Below are 19960 nucleotides of genomic sequence, written 5' to 3'. Positions count from 1 at the left end.
CAATCTTGTGACCTTAGATAGTTTGATTGACCTAACAATTGATTGAGATACACCCCATATAATTGACCTAGTGAACCGGAATCCTAGACTCTTTAATATTATTGTTAATCATCTTTTAATTCACTTGCTATTAGTTGTTACAAAGCAAACAAACAAAACCCCCAAGAAATTGTTACTTTAAGACACTTTAAATATTAATGAACTGAATATTACCGCCTCCCTGTGGATTCGATACCTTTCTTGCCACTAGCTATTTTGTTAGTACTGAGATAGGATTACTTTTGATTTAGGTGATACGACTTTAGCCTTATCAAAGTTGGCGCCTTTGCTGGGGAGGCAACAATTTTCTTGTTTGTTTTTGTTTATTTTGTCTTTTTGTCTTAGGGAACCCAGTTCCTTGGGACCGTTCTCACACTTTTCTTATTAGTTTCGTGTATGCCCAGGTCAACTAGGTCCGAAATTCTTCCAATAGATCCCAAGCCAGAGAAGACTTTTCGCTACAAACGAAAGTTTCAGAAAGAAGTGGGTCAAGTAGAAGTCTTGAGTAACTTGACGTCGAGACGAAGCATTCTACTACTTCAGAAAATCAGTTCTTTGAAGAGGACACTACTTCTGATATTGATATTCCAGTTCCTAAGATTACCATCATGCCTACTTTAGCAAGTCATTCCGAACCGCTAATTTGGCTTCCATCCCGAAAAGATTCAAGCTCCCTACCACAGACGATGGATCTTTTGAAATTCGTCCATATTACATCAATTTGGTGGAACGAAACTTATTTGGAGGGTTAGCTAATGAAGACTCTGCTAAACATATAGAGAAATTCGTCAGTTATTTTTGTTTCATCCTTTTAACTGCTGGGGTGACACATGAACAGGTGAAGCAGGTGCTATTTCCTTTTTCTCTAAAAGATGGTGCTGCGGAGTGGCTGCGAGATTTGGATATGGAGGATCAAGGAGTTACTGACTGGAATACTCTAGCTCTTGCTTTATACAAGAGTTAATTTCCACCACAAAAGACTAACGCATTGAGAAATCAGATTATCGGCTTCAAACAAACAGCTACTGAAGATTTAAATGAAGCATGGGTTTGCTTCAAAAGATTAGTGCGTTCGGTTCCCCATCATGGTTTTGAAAAGTGGTTTCTTTGCAACCAATTTTATAATGGGTTGTATGATGATCATCGTGCTTTGCTAGATTCTTCAGCTAATGGAAGGTTTCAGGACAACACTACTTCTGATGGTGCGTGGAAGTTGATTGATCATATTTCTACCCATACTGCTAAGTATGGAATTCCTAGGGTAAGTACATGTGGGAATGGTGGAGATAGCGGTATTGCGGCGCAATTAGAGGCTCTTTCTGCCCAAATCGATGAGATTAAGACTACCCAATATTTGGGTAATAAGGAGGTAGTCCATGCTATGAGTCAACAGAAGGAGTCTTGTGCTAGATGTGGTTTAGATGGTCATAAGGCAGCTGAGTGTTTGAGCACATTGGAGCAGGTTAATGCCTATCAGTCTTTTAGGCAAGGTACACCTTTCTCTAATTTTTCAATGAAAGAACAAAGGAGCATCCTTTCCTTCAATGGTCTAGTTAGAATGTGCAAAATCCACAGCCGCAACAACCACAGAAAAATTCATATACTATTCCTCAAAACCGTGGTAATCAACCATAAGGAGGATATCAAAGGCAAAATCAAGGAGGTCAGCAGTTTAATAATCAATATCAACAACCTCCTCAACAAACTCCTCAACAAGCTCAAAATAATGAGATGGCAGAGTTGAGAAATCTCTTGCAACAAATTTTGTCAATGCAACAAAAGCAGACGGCTCAAATTTCTTAGCTGATTACCCATAATAAGATGTTGGATACCCAAGTAGCTCAGATGGCGGTTCATAATTCTTCAAAATAGCTCGGAAATCTTCCTCCTCAAGGTAAGCAAGCTCATGAGCAAGCTAATGTCATTCAATTGAAGAGCGGTACCACATATCAAAATCCAAAATTGCCAAAATGAAGAAGAATTGCCCGCTAATGAAGATGAGATACCCTATATGCATCCTAAGGGATTGGGTAATTTGGAGCTAAGTGACGATGAAAAAGAAGTTAACGAAACTGAAACACGAGATAAGAATAAAAGCGAGAAAAGCAAAAAAGACGGATCTGCCAAGGTTCCTCGATCGAGTAGCATCAGGCTCGATCGAGGAACTTCAGTGCTCAATCTAGTGACATCAAGGCTCGATCGAGGCACCTCACTGGCCGATGAAGGTGTTTCAAAAATTGATTTTAAAGCAAAGGAAGCCGAGCCGATTACTATTGCACTACCTTTTCTGCATCGTCAACAAAAGTCTAAGATGGACAAGCAGTTTGGGAGGTTTATGGAGGTAGTGAAGAACTTGTAGGTAAGTGTTCCTTTTACTGAGTTGATCACTCAAGTGCCGGCTTATGCGAAGTTTATGAAAGAAATATTGACAAGGAAGATGTCCTTTGATGAAGTGGATACCGTTGCCTTTACTCAAAAGTGCAGCACCGTGTTACAAGCTAATTAACCACCTAAGCTTAAGGATCCAGGGAGTTTTTCTATTCCTTGTCATATCGGTCATCTTGCTATTAGTAAAGCTCTTTGTGATTTAGAAGCTAGCGTTAGTGTCATGCCTTATTCCTTTTGTAAGAAATTAAATATGGGTCAAATGACTGTTACTAATATGACTTTGCAGATGGCTGATCGATCTATTAAGCACCCATTGGGTGTCTTGGAGGATGTTCCCGTTCGAGTTGGGAAATTCTTCATTCCCGTTGATTTTGTTGTCTTAGATTTGGCGGAAGACAACCAAATTCCTATCATCTTGGGTAGACCATTCCTTCACACAGCCGGGGCAGTTATAGATGTTAGGAGAGGGAGACTGACTTTAGCTATGGGGGATGATACTATTGTTTTCAACTTAGAAAAAGCTTTGAAACATCCCATGATAGAAGAAACTTGTCATAGTATTGATATTGTTGATTTTACTATTGATGAGTGTCTTGCTATGTATTTAAATAGGGATCCTCTGGAGATGGCCTTGTTTCTGATTCAGCTGCTGAGACGGGTTCATGGAGTCAATAAGTTGATGAGATTGAGAAGTTGCTAACTGAAGAGGAATGCCCACAGCAAAAGGTATACAACTTAGGTAGGCCGTCTAAGGTTATCGAGGTAAAGAAACCTGAACTTAAACCCCCTCCCTCTCATCTTAAGTATGAATTTTTGGATGACTGTGAAATGAACCCAGTAATTGTCAATGCTAGCCTAACTGAAGGCCAACTTTCTGCCTTGTTGACTATTTTGAAAACTCATAAAAAGGCCATTGGGTATAGCATTGATGATTTACAAGGTATTAGTCCTGACTTTTGTATGCATCGTATTCACTTGGAAGAAGGACACAAGCCTAGTGCACAGGGTCAGAGACGACTAAATCCTCCAATGCAGGAGATGGTAAGGAAAGAGGTACAAAAATTATTTGATGCTGGCATTATTTTCTCTATATCTGATTGTAAGTGGGTCAGTCCTGTCCAAGTTGTACCTAAGAAGGGAGGTACTACAGTAGTAGAGAATGATAAGAATGAATTAATTGCTACTAGACTTGTTACAGGTTGGAGGATGTGTATTGATTATAGGAAGTTGAACACAACTACTAAGAAAGACCACTTCCCACTTCCTTATATTGATTAGATGTTAGAGAGACTAGCATGTCATAGTTATTTCTGTTACCTAGATGACTACTCCGATTTATTTCAGATACCCATTCATCCTGACGATCAGGAAAAGACTACCACATGTCCATATGGTGTATTTGCTTATAGGAGGATGCCTTTTGGTTTATGTAATGCCCCAGCTACTTTTTAGCGTTATATGATGGCCATATTTTCTGATTACATAGACTCTATTATGGAAGTCTTTATGGATGATTTCAGTGTTTATGGTACTGACTTTGATGTTTGTTTGAGAAACTTGACTAAGGTTCTGCAGCGCTGTGAGGAGAGCCATCTTATGCTCAACTGGGAGAAGTGCCACTTCATGGTTACTGAAGGGGTGGTACTTGGTCATTTGGTAAAAGGTAAAGGTATCCAAGTGGATAAAGCTAAGGTTGAGATAATTGAGCAGCTCCCGTACCCGGTTAATGTTAAGAGTGTACGTAGTTTTCTTGGTCATGCAGGGTTCTATCATCGCTTTATTAAGGATTTTTTAAAAATTGCTCAACCTCTAACCCAAATGCTTCATAAAGATACACCTTTTGTGTTTACTGATGAGTGTGTTAAGTCTTTTGACAGGATTAAACAAGCTCTTATCTCAGCTCCTATAATCCGATCTCTGGATTGGAGCCTACCTTTTGAGATTATGTGTGATGTCAGTGACTATGCAGTTGGAGCTGTTTTAGGGCAAAGAAAAGATAAGGTGTTGCATCTATTTACTATGCAAGTAAGACTCTTGATGATGCGCAGATCAACTATGCTACTACGGAGAAGGAGCTTATTGCAGTTGCCTATGCTTTAGACAAATTTAGAGCTTATCTTGTTGGTTATAAAGTTATTGTTCATACTGACTATTCAACATTAAAGTATCTTTTAACTAAACAAGAAGCTAAACCACGACTTATTAGATGGATTTTATTATTGCAAGAATTTGATTTAGAAATTTGATTTACTGGAAGGTGAGGGATCACTTTTACATGTTATTGCCTAACCCTCAATTGCCAGCTATCTCACCTCTAGAAGAGAATGAGTCTGAGGAGAAACCTGTACCCATTACCTATTTGATTCTGGATGAGCTCTTGGTCACTCTACCTGGTTCTAGCACTACAGCTACCACTGGAGGGCGCCGTAGACAGCGCCGTAGACCTCCTACCCACTTACCTGGTTCTTACCAGCCTCAGCCTTCTGCTTCTTCTGTTGCCTCTACTTCCCACTATGGTTACCATTTTGATCCAGCTGTTGAGAAGGAAGTGAGGGTTCACGAGGGGATTAACACCGCCTTGACACAGAGGCAGTTATGGGAGCAGATGGATGCTATCACTCTTTCTGGAGGAGGTCAGTATACAGGTACCACTCCGAGCTTTTACACTACACCTGGTGATGACAGTCCTATATTTTTCATCTTTATGGTGTTACTCCTGCGCAGTATGGGCAGTTTAGTAGGGATTATGGTGCTCTGGATTGACCATTCTACACTCTTATTCGGCCTCACCAGCCTACCAGTGTGTTTCCTGAGGATGTTGGTGTCCCTCTTTCTCAGAGAGGGCCATTTTGCTAGTTTGCAGCTTCTTATTCTGCTGCAACAGCTGTTCCTAGAGGTGGCCGTGCTAGAGGCGATGTTCGATGAGGTAGCCATACTAGAGGTCGTGGTGGCCGTGCTCCTGATCCTGAGTTGGATGCTATGTTCGCGGAGATTGATGGGTTTGATTAGGCCATCCATGGTGGCAATGATGATGATGATGATGGCGGAGCGCAGTAGTGACAGCTGGTCACTACATCCCTCACTTTCTAGCTGGTTTGGGGGAGCTTTTGCTACACAGCTGGTACTATCTTTCCTTGTATTTATTTTAATGTATTTCTTATTTCCCTCTTTCCTTTGTTAGTAGTGTCCTTTAGGTTGCTGGATTTTTGTGTGATTTCTATGCTGTAAGCGTCACAATGAAGACACTGTGACATTTAGGTATGGGGAGAGTATTTATTTCTGTTGTGTGATTTACTTTCCGTTGTGTGTTTTATTTATGTTGTGTGTTTAAAATAAAAAAAATCCATAAAAATTAAAACATTTATAAAATACAAAAACATATTTTTATTTATTTTAGGTCGAGTCTTGGTGAATTGTTTAGCAATGATGATAATTTACTTTGTCTTTGCATTTGAATCCCACTTAAGTTATCCATGTACATTTCTTAACTTTTTGCGCATTCATATCTTATTTCATGAGGAAAGGCGGTTCTTACTGTTCAAATAAGCTATACATTACCTTGTTTTGTTAGCCCGTTTGAACCTTGTAGCCTTTTCATATCCTATTTCATAACTATAATCTAGAATTTGCCTACCTTTTCGGAATAGTCGCAGTTGCTTGAGTCTCATGTTATTTTAGCTACTTTGGTTGGGATTGGGACTTTTATATCATGTGGGTTGTAGCTTTAATTTTGTTAGCAATGGTGTTGATTTCCTATGTTGGAAAAAGAAGAGAATTATGAAGCAAAGAAAAAAAACTAAAATTCCGAAAAAAAGAGAAGAGAAAAAGAAAAAAAAAAAGAAAAGGAATTGCTTCATTCAGTTTAGTTAGGAGATCATAAGTGGTGTTTACTATAGTCTAATGCATTTTTGGAGAGTCCTTTGGTTCGTCGGTTTTGTTACTCGTTGTCAAAAGTTACCTAGACCAAAACAATATTTAAAACTTCACAAACTACTCTACTATTAGTAAAGAGGTAAGTAAAGGTCGGATCCCAAGGGACGGGTATTGATGTAGGATTTTCGATTGCAAATGGTCGTGTCTAAGGGTGTCACAATTTGGGTTAAGATAAGAGATCACTAAACTAAATAACAATGTAAATAAACAAGCAAGATGATTAAAATGAGATGTAAACAATTGATTAAAAGTACTAGGGTGTCATGAGTTCATAAGGGATACATGGGAATTGATCATATACAAATATATTCTCAAATTATAAGCAAACAATTATTCTTGTGATAGGATCGAGTTGGTGTATCTCGTAGAATCCTATGAAGGTTTGGGTCCCGGAGCCGAATCGATTAGATTGTACAACACCTACAAGTCGACTTAATCCTCCCTACTCAACTATATGCATGGTCTAATGAGACTCGAGTTGGTTTATGTCTTACAAGTCTCATTTAATAGGTAAGTGATGGGTAAAAACTGCAAGGATTCATAGGCTCGCATTTCATCAAACATAACATGTGCATAAGTTGAGATCACAACAAGCAAGCAAATAAATTATGTGAACATATTAGATTAAGCATGAATCATCCCCTATGTTGTTTCCCCTAATTCCCCATTAACCCTAGTTAAGAGACTACTCACTCATTATCAAGTTTAACATGCTAATAAGGTTGTCAATCATATTAGCAAGGCAAAAAATGATGAATGAATGGAAATGATTAACAATAATTAAAAAGGGATTAAGAGAATTATACCTAATGATGATTCTAAAATAATAAGCAAAGAATAATAGAAGTACTTGATGATTGATGGAAGGTTGTCAATCTCCCAATAATACCCAAAAAATCTTCAATTACCCAAAATAAATGATGAACAATAGAGAAATTAAGGAAATGAGATTTGTATTAAAGCTTAATTAAGAGTTGATTACAAGATTAAGATGAGATTAGAATAACATAAAAAGAGTATATGAAGGACATGATAATCTAATTAGTACAATGGGGTATTTATACTATGGATTAGGTACATAAATTAGGGTTACTAAGGGCTTAAATGACGATTAAGACCCTTAAGAAAAGTTGAGGAAGTGCTCCTCTCAAGGGAGATGCGCATATCTGTTTTGGTGGTCTTCATGGAATATGGTCGTCCCGAGCGGCTTGAGGGAGGGACGGCCTATAATGGAGAGGAATCCGAGCGGCTTGTTGAGGGCGACGCTCGGATTGAGAGGGGCCAGGATGAGCGGATTGGCCACAGGACGCTCGGATTGTAGCAGACCAGGACGCTCGTCCCGTGCACTGCGGCGCCCGGATTGTTAGCCAGTCAACTTCTCTTCTTTTCTTTCTCCAACAATCCTCAAGGATCTTCTCATCATGGCCCACTTACTTCATTATTTACATAGGCCTTCTAGCTTGTCTTCTCTTTGATGTTTGGTCATTAGATTCGATCAATTTAGCTCCATTTTGCCATGAAAATGCAAGGTTCTTACTCCTTTCCTACCAAGGGATCAAAACCTCAAAGAATATGCAAAACGAAAGACTAAAGATAGTAAATGACCCAATTATGCACTAAAAAGCATAGGAACGAGGCTAATTCGGGGACTAAATATGCTCTAAAATGAGTCACATCAAGTATCCCCAAACCGAACCTTTGCTCGTCCCGAGTAAAGAGGTGACAAAAACTAGGACCTTTATTTAAACTAACCTACTAATATAGCCGATATGAGACAATTAGCGGGTCTCACTCCGTCTCTTCAACTCATAACAAGACAACCATGAGGTAGGATGCCTTCTTGCAAGGCAAGGTGGGTCTTGCCAAAATGGCGACACATCCAAACATTAAAGCACACAAAATCAAGTAATGGATGCATCTAAAAAAATGAATAGCCACTTTTCTTATCTAAGTGGCGGAAATTATCTAAAGGGGAAGCAATCTAAGGGTACACATTCCATTATAGATATGGTTTCTTCAAACTACTAAACCTAGAAGGATACTAATAAATCACCTCCAAGTTGTGTCAAGCTAGGTTACCTTTGTCCTCAATCGTTAAATGCTTTTGTCAAGAATAGACTCCCTATGGTGTTAGAAACACTGTAGGATCGCGGAATTCCCCTTCTTGCCTAGACAAGAAGAAGGGTCGTCCCCTCTCTACCATGCACAAAAGTGGATTTGATGGAAAAGGGATCAATAGAATTTGAGTTTCATATGGGAGTTTGCTTTTGTTGTTGTTTTTCCCCTCAATTTGTGGCATTTGATAATTGAGAACACTTTCTTTTTGCCATTTCTTTTGATGTTTGGCATTTTCAACACTTGACAATTTTTCAACTTTTTGCATTTCTTTTTGAACATTTTCAAAGTCACCCCTTTGTAGCGAGGGTGCTTATTTTTGAAGCATAGAGTTTTCATTTTTGTTACTCCTCTTTTATTTGATGCAATTGCAAACTTTTTCTTTTCTTTTTATTTCTTGAACTCAAATTTTTGAACAATTTTTGTGCCCATTCCCTTTGATGACAAAATGTGGTAGAACATGGATGATGGTTGCATGGTTTCAAGGGTCACCTTGGAATAAACGGTAGCCAAGGAGTTATCACACCACAAGGTATTCTTGACTAGGCCTTAATCCATGGGTCAAATGATACTAGCATGACACATCCTAGGGTGTTTTACAAGCATTCTAACAAGCAAAGTGTTAAGAAGAAAAAGCATCTACAAGGGCCTTATATACACTTGTCAAGTTTCCCAAATAGATGTTTTCACAAATTTTTTCCTAAATGCAACTATATGCCATGATGCAACTAACATATATTCAACCTAATGCATATGCTTATACCAACTAGTATGCCAAATAAACTAAATGTAATCCTAAATGCACATTGTTTATACCGCATCAATCAAAATAAAGCCACATAGTCATTAACATAAAGAGGAAAAAGGAGATTGGAAAGATCATACCATGCGGTCTTCTATATCCTCATGTCTCGGATGTGGCGTAGTCGATCAATATGAAAAAGGGTGAACAAACACAATATATACAAAACAATATATACAAGACTATACTACAAAGGAAATGAACATATTTTTGAATTTTTTTTGTATTTTGTTTTAATGAAATTAAAAGACATATTTTTGTATTTTTCAAAAATTTTCAATTTTTATCATTTTTGTTTTAAAAAGGTCAAGTTAGAATTTTCCATCCCCACACTAGTATGGGCATTGTCCTCAATAGCCAATACGATTGGAAATTATGCAATTTATATGAAAATGCATGATTTCTAAGCTAAATGCAATTTATATGACATATAAACAAAAGTGAATGCAAACTAAGCTATGCTATATGATGCATGGTTTTTGTTATGGTGGAGAGCATAATTTAGATTAGCTCCCAATGCATATGCATAAACTTCCCCAAACCAAAATAGACACTATTTCTAATGTCAAAAATTTTGGGAGAGTTCATGCATAAAAATGTTATGCATGAAACTACAATATGTCATTTTGGATTTTGAAAATGGGAACAATAAAATGAACACCTCAATGGGACCAAGGTGTTAGTCCTCTAGATGATGCTAGGACTCCATGAAATAAAGATTATAAAACAAGTTATCAAAACACGAAATTCTTTTCATGAAAAAAAAAGATAAAGAGGGGATAAAAGAAACTTCACTTTAGCCTTGATGGGTGCCTCTTGCCCGCTCCATCTAGCCATGAAGTGTTCTTTAAATATCGCCATCATCCCCTTCCAAGTTGTTATCCCAAGCTCCTCTTGATGCATCGCTTCCATTGAAATCCATAAATTCATTACCCTCACTATCAAGCTCCACCGTATCTCCACCTTTTGACTTGTCAGTCCCTTCACCCTCTTGACCATGTGCTCCTTCATTAGCCCTCTCCGAGTTTGGGAAAAGAATATTCATTTGAACCCAAGAGGGAAGCATTCCCTCATCACTAATGATCCCTTGTCGAGCCAATCGGTGAAATTGTGGATATAATTCATAGTAGTTATCCACATTGGCCTCGAATTGGCAGAGGTGCATATATTGAAGGATCCCCGTCACGAAATCATCCCTAGGGAGGATGAAAGGATTTGGGTGGTTGTAGGGTTGGTTTTGGAAGGTTTAGGGTGGTATCACAATCTTCTCATTTTAATTTATTGGTTTTTCATGTTGTTGTTGTGTTGGAGATGGTGCTTGATTGGCTTGATTTGGGTTTGTGGGGATGAGATAAGATGGGATTGGAGAAAGAGGGCCTCTTCTTGGTGAAATTCTTGGCAAACCATTCATTGGTAGGTAAATGGGGTTGCTCCCCTTGGTGATCCATTTAATATTCTTCTCATAACCCTCATGGGTTATCCAATGGTGTTGTATAAGAATTAGCTCCTCGTTGATCCTCGTATTTCCCAAAAGTGGTGTATACTCATCGTTTTCATTAAACTTGGGGTTGAAGTGCTTTGCAAGTCTTGTGATAAGTCCCCCATTTACAAAATGCTTCATACCATCGTCATCCCCGTTTCGGAATTTTGCCCATTTCTCTAGGAGAACAAGCGGGGCGTTGAAATGGTACCCACTTCTCCCTTGAATCTCAATATAGGATTCCATAAAGACATGGTCTAGCTCATTTACAATTGCCGGATCTCGGCGAGCAAGAAGAGTTCCGGATAGGAATCGGTAAGTGAGCCTTATAACGGGATTTTGGATATGAAAGGCTAAACATTCCTTGATATAGGAGAAATCCCAACCCGTCATAGCTCTCCATAAAGGTGCCACACTATAATTTTTCGGCCTTGATGTTCGGGTAGGCGAAACATCTAGCCCAAGCACACTTGAAAATTCGACAAGGGTCATCATCCTTGTTGTACTTTCCAATCTAAACTCTACACAAATTGTCTTGTTCAAAGTACTAATCTTTAAAGAAACTCAAGAATTCAAGGACTAGAGACCGATATGTTCGTTCATGCATATGAAACAAAGTAGAAAGACCAAATAACTCGAAGAAAGCTTCCGTTTGGTGATAGATTCCAAGTTTTCTCAAGGTTTTATGGCACATGAATTTGGTAGGAAGAATATTCTTACCAAGTAATCGGTGGAAAACGAGCCTTTGAACATCATTGACAAACTCTATATTGGAAAATTCATCAAGCTTGGTGAGGTCAACTGTCTCCTCATGTTCTCTTCTCAAGGTGTTGATGTGAGAAGTGGATGAGCTTCCTCTTACCCTTGGTCTTCTTCTTTCTCTAAATAATGATCCTCTTGGTCCCATTCTTGGATGTAGATTTGGATTTTGACTTGCTGAAATATGGAGATGTTCCTTGTGATTTAGATCTTCTTTTGAAACTTGTGAAACCCTAGATTTTGGGGGTTTTTGTTTTTGAGGGGTAAATGAGTGCTTGAGATATGATTTGGGTCATAAGAGGGGGGGTTTTATATTATAAAGTGGAAGAAAGGATGAGGTGTCACAAAATGTATGGTGGGGAAGGATTTAATTAGGAGAAAAATGGGAATAAAAGACGCAGGGCGACGAGCGGCTTGCTCTCGCGACGCTCAGATCGCGTACAATGGAGACGAGTGGATTCCTCACGGGACGCTCGGATTGTCATCCAGGACAGATCCTAATTTTTGAAGTAGCCAGGACGAGCGGATGCTGGTCGGGACGAGCGTCTTACTGCAGCAGGATGGGCGGATTCAAAAGAGGACGCTCGGATTCTCTTCCAGGGGTAAATGCCTAAAATTAAAATCATCAGGACGAGCGGATTCATGGAGAGACGAGCGGATTGTCATTGAGGACGCTCGAATCTCTAGTCAGAACAAAATAGCTGCCTCTCAGCTTTCTTAGGACGAGCGGCTTTCAGCTATGTCGCTCGGATCATCGGTTTGGACGAGCGGATTCCTTACGGGATGCTCAGGTTTGTCCTGCTTTTCTCTAATTTGGTGAAAGTGCTTCCCCACACTTGAATTGCTAGATCCTTCATTCATCAAAAATGATTAGTGACCCTCCCTCACTTACTCTTATGGCAAGAATCATGCTTATGATAAATATGCAATAAAGTTAATGATACAAGTTAAAGAAGTTAGTATATTTACAAGTGGTGGTTTGGAGAGGACTCCACCAAACTTTCTCTTTGACAATCTTCTCAAGGAGGAGGAGGGCCGAGGTAGGTGACCTCGACCTCTCCAATAAATGCTCCTTCATAATACGGTTTCAATATTTGGCCATTAACTTTAATTTTGCTTCCATCTTCCGACCTTATCTCGAAGTGTCCATACCTTCCTACCTCGGTGATCACATAGGGACTCATCCATCTAGAGTTCAACTTCCTGGAAAAGAGACGGTATCGGGAGTTGAATAGAAGGACTTTATCTCCCTTGTGTAAGGCCTTTTGCTTGATCCTCTTGTCATGAAGCAACTTTGTCCTCTCTTTGTAGATCTTGGCATTCTCATAAGATTGTAGTCGGAATTCTTCCAACTCTTGGATTTGCATCATCCTCTTTTGACCACTTAGTTTGAGATCAAGGTTGAGAGCTTTGGTTGCCCAAAAAGCTTTGTATTCTAACTCAATTGGCAAGTGGCATGCTTTCCCATAGACAAGTTTGTAAGGGGAGGCTCCTATGGGAGTCTTATAGGCCATCCTATAAGCCCAAAGAGCGTCACCAAGCTTCATGCTCCAATCCTTATGAGTCTTGTTAATAACTTTCTCAAGAATTTTCTTAATCTCTCTGTTTGAAACTTCAACTTGACCTCTTGTTTGAGGGTGATATCCCAAGCCGGTTCTATGTTGAACACCATATTTGGTCAAAAGGGATGTGAGCTTCTTTTCGTGAAAATGCGTCCCTCCATCACTTATGATTGCTCTAGGGACTCCGAATCTTGGGAAGATTATTTTCTTGAAGAGTTTAATGACCGTTCTTGCATCATCGGTTGGGGTGGCAATTGCCTCCACCCATTTTGAGACGTAGTCTACATCCACAAGGATGTATTTGTTCCCTTTGGATGTCACAAATGGTCCTTGGTAGTCGATCCCCCAAACGTCGAAGATCTCTACTTCTAGTATCCCCTTTTGTGGCATCTCATTCCTCCAAGAGATATTCCCCGTTCTTTGACAAGTATCATAATGAAGGATGAATTCCCTAGCATCTTGGAACATAGTAGGCCAAAAGAAGCCCGATTGAAGAATTTTCGCAATGGTTCTTCTTGCTCCATGTTGTCCACCATAAGAGGATGAGTGACACCCTTCCAAAACTCCTTGAATTTCCCATTGAGGGATGCACCTTCGGTAGAGCCCATCACTACACTCTTTGTAAAGATTTGGATCATCCCAAAAGTACCTCTTGACTTCGAACAGTGATCCCCTACTATATTCTCGGCCCCCTTCTTATCTCTTATTTTTAAGTCAAATTCTTGGAATAGCAAAATCCATCTCAACAATCCTGGCTTTCCTTCTTTCTTTATCAAGAGATGTCGAAGAGCACGGTGATCCGAGAAAACAATCACTTTTGATCCAAGCAAATAGGAACGGAATTTGTCTAATGCATAGACAATGGCAAGGAGCTCTTTCTCGGTGGTATCATAGTTCACTTGGGAGTAATCAAGAGTCTTGCTTATATAGTATATAGCATGCAAAGTCCTTCCTACCCGTTGGCCAAGAACCGCTCCAACGGCGTAGTTACTAGCATCACACATAATCTCAAATGGTAGTTCTCAATTTGGTGGTTGAATGATCGGTGCCGAGATTAGTGCTTCCTTAATTCTATTAAAGGCTTCAACACACTCATTAGTGAAATGGAATTGGGCATCTTTAAGTAAGAGTTGAGTGAGGGGTTTCGCGATTTTTGAGAAATCTTTTATAAAACGGTGATAGAAACCCGCGTGACCGAGAAAACTTCTCACCCCTCTAACATTCACGGGAGGTGCGAGTTTCTCTATCACCTCAACCTTAGCTTTATAGACCTCGATGCCCTTTTCCGATATTAAATGACCCAAAACAATTCCTTCATTGACCATAAAGTGACACTTTTCCCAATTCAAAACGAGACTAACATCTTCACATTTTTGCAATACAAGAGAAAGGTTATGCAAGCAAGAGTCAAAGTCTTTTCCATAAATGCTAAAATCATCCATAAAAACTTCTATTATGGTCTCTAGGTAGTCGGAGAAGACACTCATCATGCATCTTTGGAAAGTAGTAGGGGCATTACATAAACCAAAAGGCATTCTTCTATAAGAAAAAGTATCATAAGGGCATGTGAAGGTGGTCTTGTGTTGGTCATCCGGGTGTATGGGGATTTGAAAGAATGGTAGGGGGAAATGATCCTTTCTTGTTGCGGAATTCAATTTTCGATAGTCAATACACATACGCCAACCGGTGATATTCCTTGTGGGTATTAGCTCATTCTTATCATTTGTTACCACCGTGGTACCTCCTTTCTTAGGTACCACTTGAACGGGGCTAACCATATATGGGATATATGATTCCTGCATCAAGTAATTCATAACCTCTCCTTTAACAACTTCTTGCATGTGGGGGTTTAATCTACTTTGAGATTGGATGGTAGGTCTATGGTCTTCTTCTAGATGAATTATGTGCATGCAAAAATTGGGACTTATCCCCTTAAGATTATCTAAACTATAACCTATAGCCTTTTCATGTTGTTTCAACACATCAAGCATTTTTCCCAATTGGTTCTCATCAAGTTTGTCATTAAAAATCATGGGTTTGGTCTTATATTCATTAAGATAAGCATATTTCAAATTTGGGGGAAGGGGTTTTAGAGTTGGAACTTGTACCTCACTTTCCTTCATTGGAGGTTCATTAAGAACTTGCTCCATTTCCATTAGACATTCCATTCTCATGGCATATTCAACTTGTTCTTCAAGCTCACTAATCTCATCATACTCAAATTTCATGACAAATTCTTCTTGCTCTTTGGCTTGTATGATGTCATCTTCGATTGCTTGTTCTTCTTCTATGGGTTGATATGCTTCTACAAGGATGTGATGTACTAATTCGGACTGCTCATAAGTAAGTTCTTTGTTGGCTAGAGCGGCCTCAAGAAGATATACCTCCAATTCCCAATGCATATTTTTGGCCTCACTTGCTTCTAAGGCTTCCAATGCTTGCAAGGGGTCTTTGAAGAAAGGTATACTCAAGTGGTCCTCAACAAAACAATCTATAATATCTATCTTGCAAAATATCGAACAACTTGAAAACAATTAGAACAAACCTTGAGGAGTTTTACTTCCCCAAGGCAAATAAAGACACAACTAAGAACAATTAAAGAAAATCAAATCAAGTTAACACCGTCCCCGGCAACGGCGCCATTTTTGGTTCGTCAGTTTTGTTACTCGTCGTCAAAAGTTACCTAGACCAAAACAATATTTATAACTTCATAAACTACTCTAATATTAGTAAAGAAGTAAGTAAAGGTCGGATCCCAAGGGACGGGTATTGATGTAGGATTTTCGATTGCAAATGGTCGTGTCTAAGGGTGTCACAATTTGGATTGAGATAAGAGATCACTAAACTAAATAACAATGTAAATAAACAAGCAATATGATTAAAATGAGATGTAAACAATTGATTAAAAGCACTAGGGTGTCATGAGTTCATAGGGGATACATGGGAATTGATCATACAAACATATTCTCAAATTATAAGTAAGCAATTATTGTTGTGGTAGGATCGAGTTGGTTTCTATCTTACAATCCTAGGAAGGTTTGGGTCTCGGAGCCGAATTGATTAGATTATACAATACCTACAAGTCGACTTAATCCTCCCTACTTAACTATATGCATGGTCTAATGAGACTCGAGTTGGTTTATGTCTTACAAGTCTCATTGAATAGGTAAGTGATGGGTAAAAAATGCAAGGATTCATAGGCTCGCATTTCATCAAACATAACATGTGCATAAGTTGAGATCACAACAAGCATGCAAATAAATTACGTGAACATATTAGATTAAGTATGAATCATCCCCCATGTTGGTTTCCTCTAATTCCCCATTAACCCTAGTTAAGAGACTACTCACTCATTATCAAGTTTAACATGCTAATAAGGTTGTCAATCATATTAGCAAGGCAAAGCATGATGAATGAATGGAAATGATTAACAATAATTAAAAAGGGATTAAGAGAATTATACCTAATGATGAATAATAAGCAAAGAATAATAGAAGTACTTGATGATTGATGGAAGGTTGTCAATCTCTCAATAATACCCAAACAATCTTCAATTACCCAAAATAAATGATGAACAATAGAGAAATTAAGGAAATGAGATTTGTATTAAAGCTTAATTAAGAGTTGATTATAAGATTAAGATGAGATTAGAATAATATAAAAAGAGTATATGAAGGACATTATAATCTAATTAGTACAATGGGGTATTTATACTAAGGATTAGGTACATAAATTAGGGTTACTAAGGGCTTAAATGACGATTAAGACCCTTAAGAAAAGTTGAGGAAGTGATCCTCTCGAGGGAGATGCGCATATCCGTTTTGGTGGTCTTCATGGAATATGCTCGCCCCGAGTGGCTTAAGGGAGGGACGGTCTGTACTGGAGAGGAATCCGAGCGGCTTGCTGAGGGCGACATTCTTATTAAGAGGGGCCATGACGAGCGGATTGGCCACATGACGCTCGGATTGTAGCAGGCCAGGACGCTCGTCCCGTGCACTGTAACGCCCGAATTGTTAGCCAGTCAGCTTCTCTTCTTTTCTTTACACAACAATCCTCAAGGAACTTGTTGGAGATGCAAGTATCTTTTCATCATTGCCCACTTACTTCATTATTTACATAGTCCTTCTAGTCTTGTCTTCACTTCGATGCTTGGTCAATAGATTCGATCAATTTAGCTCCATTTTGCCATGAAAATGCAAGGTTCTTACTCCTTTCCTACTAAGGGATCAAAACCTCAAAAAATATGCAAAACGAAAGACTAAAGATAGTAAATGACCCAATTATGCACTAAAAAGCATAGGAACGAGGCTAATTCGGGGACTAAATATGCTCTAAAATGAGTCACATCATCCTTCATATTCTCTCATATGTTGTCAAAGTTGAGATGATTTCTCTAGTTGGGATGGTTATATTTATTTTTATTAGAATTGGTTATTGGTTTAGTGTTGCGACTACCGTCTTAGCCTCACATATCCATACGTGTTTCGGCACAAACCACTTCTATACCCTTGCCCATTTGCCACCCTATTGTCTTTATTGTGAATGCGTACTAGTTGGAGAAATTTCTATCACATTAGATTGCATGCATGTTTCATAAGTTGAGTGAGTGTCTTAATTATTTTTATCTTACATATATCTCACCTCTTATGAGTGCATGAGTGAACCCGCGAGAATCCAACTAATTTGTCTAATAAGATTGAAAAGTATTTGGCTGAGTCTCGGTATCATGTCACATGTTGAGTTGAGCTGCGTTATTCTATTTCCCGTGCCTTTGAATTTGTTTTATTGGCACAATTTTTGGTCATTACTTTGTTATAGATATGGATAGGTTGGGATTTGTATGTGCTTTGACATTTGCTCTGAGTTTTCATTCACCATTTGTATCTTTGTCTTTTGTATGGTGTGATTGCTTTGCTTAGGGACAAGAAAAGGTTTGGTTTGGGGAGTTTGATGTATCACTTTTATATACACTTTTATAACTCCTTTCATGTTTTTTTGATACCATTTCTGTGCCTATTATATCATTTATATGCCTTTAATAGTGAAATGTCGATATTGCCGCTACTTTATGTTTTAATGCAGAAATGACGCATTGCGGATTAGTGAATCAAGTAAAGATGAGCATTGCGGATATGGCATAGCGGAATACACGGGCCATGGCACGAGAAACGAAGAGACTTGAAGATAAGAAGAAAAGTTAAAGATGAAATCAAGCTGAAGACATGCTTCCTCGATCGAGTAATGGAGGGCTCGATCGAGCAGCCGGTCCTCGATCGAGTATGTTGAGGCTCGATCGAGGATCCTCTCTGATGAGTTTATTTCCGTATTTTCCTAAAACACGTCTTATTTGTAATATATATTCTAAATTCGTAGGGTTTATGTTTTTACGCTTTTATTACTTTTTCGTACGGCTGAAATACTCTAAGCTTTCATACTTTGGATCTTTAATCTTTCCTCATTAATCATTAAGGTAATAATCGTTCTTCATAATTTATTGTTCAAGTTTATGCTTTTAATTCATTATTATTGTTTTATGTCTTCAATCATGTTTTCATACATCTTTATTGTTGAGATTCAATTCACTATGAGTAGCTAAATCATTCATCTAGGATGAAGGGGATCTAGGTTGATTAGAAAAGGGGATTATTAATTAATTGTTAGTAATATCGTTTAAACTATCGTTTGATTATTGTTCTTCTTCTAATTATATGATTTAAGACCTAAGTCTATAATTAGTGTAGCGAATTAATGCTTTCACCGACAGGGTTAGAATTTATATAGACTGCGATAATCAGATAGATTGTGTTTAATATTAGCGATTGCATGTTAGACTTAATATAAAGGAGATAATAGAATTAATCAATCTTGTGACCTTAGATAGTTTGATTGACCTAACAATTGATTGAGATACACCCCATATAATTGACCTAGTGAACCGGAATCATAGACTCTTTAATATTATTGTTAATCATCTTTTAATTCACTTGCTATTAGTTGTTAGAAAATAAACAAACAAAATCCCCAATAAATTGTTACTTTAAGACACTTTAAATATTAATGAACTGAATATTACCGCCTCCCTGTGGATTCGATACCTTTCTTGCCACTAGCTATTTTGTTAGTACTGAGATTAGATTACTTTGATTTAGGTGATACGACTTTAGCCTTACCATTTAATGAAAAAATGTACGTGAAAGGGTAAAGTCCGTATGTGGAAAAGTAATTCCGATAATGTACATGGTAAAGCATTTCCCTCAAACCACTTTTATCAGTTGTATTTTCAAATTTCAAAGCAATAATGATAATGATTTTAATAAAATAAAACATATTACAGTAATCAAGTTGGACTGCTCTCCCTCACTTGTTTCAAGTCACCAAGTAATCCCTTATAACCTAAAGAAGAGAAGAAAGAAGATAAGGTAAGGATTGATCTTTCTCCAGACTGGTGTCTTTCTGGTCATTAATGGAAGCAATTGTCCTTACCGTCGTAACACGGGGTTTCACTTCTCAGTGAGTGAAAGATTTGTGCCCGGGAGGGCATAAATTCACGAGGAATATGTACTGACCCACGAGAATTACAACCCACCTGCCTAAAAAGCCCCTCCAGTAAAAAAAGGTAAAAAACCATAATAAAATAGTACAGCGGTAGGAGTTATGTCATTACTTTTCTCTCTCCTCAACCATCTTGCACCCTCGTCTCCCACTCTTCCTCATTGAGTTCATTTTCAACTCCTTCGTTCACTCTTAAAATAAAATAAAAATGCAATAATTTAATAATAAATTAATAATAATTTCGGAAATCAATCTCCGATTTCAATGACATTGTCAACGCCAACCTTGGCCACCGCTCTAACGACCACCAGAAGGTAGATGATCGTGAAA

The 19960-nt window shown here is 38.4% G+C and overlaps 1 non-coding gene across 1 annotated transcript; it reads right to left on the bottom strand.

Annotated features, from left to right (window-relative positions):
- Nucleotides 1–1024: 1024 nt before the first annotated feature.
- LOC141636397 (small nucleolar RNA R71) lies at nucleotides 1025–1131 on the bottom strand. Its single transcript, XR_012541013.1, has one exon. It is a non-coding gene; the product is annotated as a small nucleolar RNA R71 (small nucleolar RNA).
- Nucleotides 1132–19960: the final 18829 nt, after the last annotated feature.

The sequence above is a fragment of the Silene latifolia genome, chromosome Y, assembly GCF_048544455.1.
Source record: "Silene latifolia isolate original U9 population chromosome Y, ASM4854445v1, whole genome shotgun sequence".
Lineage (NCBI taxonomy): Eukaryota > Viridiplantae > Streptophyta > Magnoliopsida > Caryophyllales > Caryophyllaceae > Silene > Silene latifolia.
Note: the sequence above shows the minus strand (reverse complement) of the source record. Positions and strands in the feature narration are given on the sequence as shown.